Below are 5,487 nucleotides of genomic sequence, written 5' to 3' on the forward strand. Positions count from 1 at the left end.
GTGGGTTATTTAAGGATACAACCAGGTAGTGGCACCTGGCTGACTCCATTGGTGGAGCGTGCAGCTCTTGATAATAAGAACTCAGCTGTGAGTTTGAGCCCCATGTTGGGTGTAGAGATTAGTTACAAGTAAAGTCTTTTTTTAAAAATAAATTTTATGGGACGCCTGGGTGGCTCAGTTGGTTAAGCAGCTGCCTTCGGCTCAGGTCATGATCCCAGCGTCCTGGGATCGAGTCCCACATCGGGCTCCTTGCTCGTCAGGGAGCCTGCTTCTCCCTCTGCCTCTGCCTGCCATTCTGTCTGCCTGTGCTTGCTCTCTCTCCCTCTCTCTCTCTGACAAATAAATAAATAAAATCTTTAAAAAAAATAAATAAATTTTATTTATATATTTGACAGAGAGAGACACAGTGAGAGAGGGAACACAAGCAGGGGGAGTAGGAGTGGGAGAGGGAGAAGCAGGCTTCCCGCTGAGCAGGGAGTACAGTGCAGGGCTTGATCCCAGGACCTTGGGATCATGACCTGAGGTGAAGGCAGATGCTTAATGACTGAGCCACCCAGGTGCCCCATAAATAAAGTCTTAAGAAAAAAAAAAAAAAGATATGACCAGGTAGCTATGAGAGTATAGCATGCTGGTAAACACCAAACTTCATTGCAACCTGGCCATTACAATATTTAAATGAGTCATATAACCTCATTATAATTAAATTCTTGCCTGTAAAATGCACATACTTGTAAATACTAAATAATTTACAATAGGTAAAGCATGAGTAAGAGTGATTCAATGAGCACTATACAAAGAAATACATCAAACTTGAGAAATCATTAATTAATGAAGACATGTGTATTGGAAAGAAAATCTCAGGGGAAAGTAGTAGCAAGGGGAGAATTTTGAATTTATTTTCCACAAACAGCCCACGGCTCATGTGTTCATGCAGACTCCTCTCTTTGTGGATGTGAACACTGAGCCCCGGAGAGTGACAGAATGGCCTTAATGGATGTGAAATTTGCTGTAATCTTCCTATTGCAGATGGTCCTTGGAACCCCGGGGAACTTCTTACTCTTCTGTCATTGTTCATCATCTCTTGGCTTAAGGGAATACATTTCAAAGTCCACAGATTCGCTTCTTAGGCACTTGACTTTAACTCCGTGGTCATTCTCTCCAGAGGAATCCCAGTGGAGGCTTTTGAGTTGAGATATTTTCTCAGTGACTTTGGATGCAAAGTTGTTTTCTTGGTCCACAGAGGGTCCAGGGGGTTGTCTATGGGCACCATGTGCATCCTGAGTGTCTTCCAGGACATCCCCATCAGCGCCTGGAACTCCTGGTGGGCAGTGCTTAAAGGGAAACCTCCCTAGCACATTGGCCCCTCAGATATCCTTTGCTGGATCCTGAATATAAACCTAAATATTATGGTTCCTGTGTATGTGACTGACAAATGGAACAACAAAACACTTCAGAAAATATGGAGTTTGGATACCGGGCTTCTGCACTTCACGACAAAGACACAGACTTACTATATACGGTATCGATATCCTCCCCTGATGTTTTGTGCTTGGGACTCATAACTTGGGCCAGTGGGTTCCTGGTTTCCACCCTGTACGGCATAAGCAGCAGGTCCAACACATTTATAGGACCAAAGTGTCCCCCAGATCCTCCCCTGAGATCAGAGCCACCCAAAGCATCCTTCTGCTGGGGAGCACCTTTGTGTCTTTTTATACCCTCTCTTCCATTAATTACATGTATTTTTCTATACTTCTGCCCTAATCAATGCATGTTTTCCAACGGCTTGCCCCTTTGTTCTTTGAGTCATGACCACTGTGTATCCAGACTCTTTTCTGTGTGCATGAGAAGAAATACACAATTCCCTCATCCCATCAGAAAAATATAAACTATCTGGTTTGCACTGTGTTCAGCTGCTTATACACTCATTCTTCAAGGAATCTTCAGCAAAATTACAGTCCGTCTCATTTTACATCTAGTTTTGAATAAGACAGAAATTTCTGCTACAACAATAGTGACTAATGGCCACTTGTAAATGAAATTCTGTGTAATTATTATGGAAGTACTTATGTAATTGCATTTTATTAATGGCTGTAGTGGAGAAATTCAGAGTCCAATGAACAAAACATTCTTGAAATACTGTGGAGATACTGGAAATGTCTTTGGATATGTAATTTTTTTTTCCAAAAAAAAAGTCACTGTTCAAATTTTATTTGGTATTTTAGTTAGTACGACACTTGGTTGCATGGTCTTTTTACATTATATGGCAATGTGCACTATATTCTGACATACATGGTACACGAAGTAAGATCCTTTGGAACAGTTATGCACAATACATGCAATAATTAATTTATACGTTGGAGCCCAGGATGTGACTGACTGGAAAAGATGGACTAGGCATGTTGGGTGTCGGGTGAAGGAACCAGAAGTCATAGAACACACAGGAAATACGCATGTGGTTTGCAGAGCACCTGCAGCATATGCAACATTGGCAGTGGTGCCTCTGAGATGAACCCGTTTAGGACTACAAAGGCAAGTATCATCCAGCATTACGGTACAGCTGCAGGGCTTGGTGAGCCATTCCTATTTAGAACTTTAGGAAACCGATGTTTTTTCCTTAGGCCATTTTGATATTACTTAAGTAACAGATCAGATAGTAAGGACAATGTACACAACCTCCAACTAAAACCCTGTCCTAGTCTAGACAGTGAAGTGGTACATTAGAAAACTTTAAAACTGCAGCTCCTTTTGGATCCCCTGAGTGTATCTGCACTCTTCTTCAAACGGGCCTCTTCCTCAGGAGTTAGAGTCACCTTCACAGCATCTGAAATTCCATTCTGTCCCAAGACACAAGGAACACTAAGGAAGACATCATCTTTTATTCCATAGAGTCCCTTAATCATGGTGGAAATTGGATGCACCCGCCTAAGATTCTTCATTATACTTTGTGCCAAATCTGCCACAGACAGTCCAGTGGCCCAGGAAGTGTAGCCTTTCAGTTTGATCACCTCATAGGAACTGTCAACCACCTGTCTGTGAACCTCTTTTCACTGTTCCTTATCCGCATCAGTGCCTAAGTCAGGGTGCAGATTCTTCAGAGACACACCAGCAATGTTTACTCCACTTCATACAGGCCCACCATGGTCTCCATGCTCCCCGAGGATCCACCCGTGACAGCTTAATGGGTGAACTCCCAGCCTTTCCCCCATTAGGTAAAGGAACCAAGCTGAATCCAGGTTGCAATCACTTCCAATACCACGGTTTTTGGGAAAGCCACTTATGTTCCAAGTCACATCGGCCAAGATATCCACTGGATTGGAAACAACACGCAACTTCCAGTTTGGGCTGTATTTTACAACATTAGGAATGATGAACTTAAAGATGTTCACGTTATGCTGGACCAAATTAAGACGGCTTTCTCCCTCTTGCTGACGTGCCCCAGCTGTGATAATAACCAGCTTGGAGTTTGCAGTCACATTATAGTCTTTGCCAGAGACAATTTTTGGTGTTCTACGGAAAAGGCTGCCATGCTGGAGATCCATCATCTCTCCCTTCAGTTTGTCTTCCATGACATCAACAAGAGGAAGTTCATCTGCCAAGTCCTTCCTTAAGATACTGATGGCACAAGCCATGCCAACAGCAGCAACCCCAACAACTGTAGTCTTATTTTGGGGGACATGTTCTTCCTTAAGAAGATTCTGAATCAGCTGATCTTTCAGAGTTGCCATTTTGGACTTAGAACCAAAAGGAATCGGGAGTGCATGTCGGGAGGACGGGCGTCAGCGGCGCGCGAGACTGGATCTGGACTTGGCGGCAGCCGCTCCGACACTGGGAGCTGAGCGCGGGAGGGGCCTTAAGTGGAACCGCGAGGCTCGGATATGTAATTTTTCATGTGAGATACCAAATTTTCTTAAGATTTACTGGTCATGTGATAGCAAGGCCGGTGCCTTTTTTTGGAGGGGGAGGGGCTCTCTACTTCTTCCTAGATAGGCCAGTGCCTTTCAAAGGAATAACATGTGGGATGACCATTCAGAGAATTCAGGGTAGAGGGTTCTGGGTTCTGTATTGGGATGCAAGTGGCCTGAGGTAAAGCTGGGGGAAAATTAGGTTTTAGTTGTGAAGGACAATGACATCCAGGTTGTGCAAATTGCGACTTACATCCTTAGAGAATGGTAGCTGTTTGAAATAAGAAAACATGTGTGTGGAGAAAGATGAACATATTAAAAATGTTTTCAGTTGAACATTGGAATTGTGAACTCCAGGGGATGAAGGAGAATCTTGCAGGAGGATATGTCAGCTGAAGTTTTCAAAGGGTAGAGGTGGAAAGCAAATATTAAATAAATGTTTTATGTCTGTGATAAAAAATGAATCAAGCTTTAGGGTCTGCAGAGGGTAGATTGTTCTGGGTTAGGTATTGGGGCCAACTGGCTGGTTGCTAAGAAGCAGATTTTAGGGTGGGTGTCTGCATCCAATTTGAGGAGACAAGCTTATAAAGAAAGTCTTCATCAAGCTTGGATTAGTAAAGGAGCAGCAACTTGGAGACCAGAGACATGAATCTGTTGAGTCTGTTTTGTTTAATGAATTTTCCTGCTTTTGAAATCACCCACCAGAGCAAATGGACACATTTGAAAGAAACAGTAGATATCAACTCACACATAATTTAATGTAGATATCTGTGAATAAATTAAATTATAGGGGTTGCGACTTTATTATTATTTTTAAAAGATTTTAAAAATTTGTTGGACCGAGGGAGAGAGAACATAAGTAGAGGGAGAGGGAGCAGACTCCCCGCTGAGCAGAGAGCCCAACCAGGGGCTTGATCCCAGGACTGTGAGATCATGACCTGAGTAGAAGGCAGATACTTAACCGACTGAACCACCCAGGTGCCGGGGTTGCAACTTTAATGTAATTTTTTTACTTTGGAATCAGTTTAGCAAAGAACATACAGAGAATTCCCATCTTCCACTCAGTCTGTTTCCCCTATTGTTATCATCTTAGGTTACCATAGTACATTGTGGAAAACTAAGAAACCAACACTGACACCACATTAGAAGTTGAATTGTAGACTTTATTCTTACTTCATCAGTTTTAACACAAATGTCTTTTTTTCCCCCTCTTCCAGGATCCAATCCAAAATACCACATTACATGTAGCCCACATGTGTCTCCCACCTCCTCTTCTCTCTGTCAGATTCTGTCAGATTCTCTGTCTCCTCAGTTTTTATGAACATGATAGGTGTGCGGAGGACTGGCCAGGTACTTTCTAGAATACCTCTGAAATTGGGTTTGTCTGATTAGATAGTGTTTATAGATTTTTTTTCTCCCTTTTAAAAATTAACATATAATGTGTTATTTGTTTCAGGGGTACAGGTCTGTGATTTCTCAGTCTTACACAATTCACAGCACTCATTTTTGGACCTCCCCTTCAGATCACTATGTTCGTATCTTTGGGGTAAATACCCAGGAGTGTGATTGCTGGGTGGTAGGGTGG

At 42.7% G+C, this 5,487-nt stretch overlaps 2 pseudogenes; one reads left to right on the plus strand and one right to left on the minus strand.

The window, feature by feature from the left end:
• Window positions 1-981: 981 nt before the first annotated feature.
• On the plus strand, window positions 982-1,885 carry LOC111140246 (annotated as a pseudogene).
• An 842-nt stretch (window positions 1,886-2,727) lies between these two features.
• On the minus strand, window positions 2,728-3,743 carry LOC111140247 (annotated as a pseudogene).
• Window positions 3,744-5,487: the final 1,744 nt, after the last annotated feature.

The sequence above is a fragment of the Enhydra lutris genome, unplaced genomic scaffold, assembly GCF_002288905.1.
Source record: "Enhydra lutris kenyoni isolate GAN:26980312 unplaced genomic scaffold, ASM228890v2 scaffoldscaffold295, whole genome shotgun sequence".
Classification (NCBI taxonomy): domain Eukaryota; kingdom Metazoa; phylum Chordata; class Mammalia; order Carnivora; family Mustelidae; genus Enhydra; species Enhydra lutris.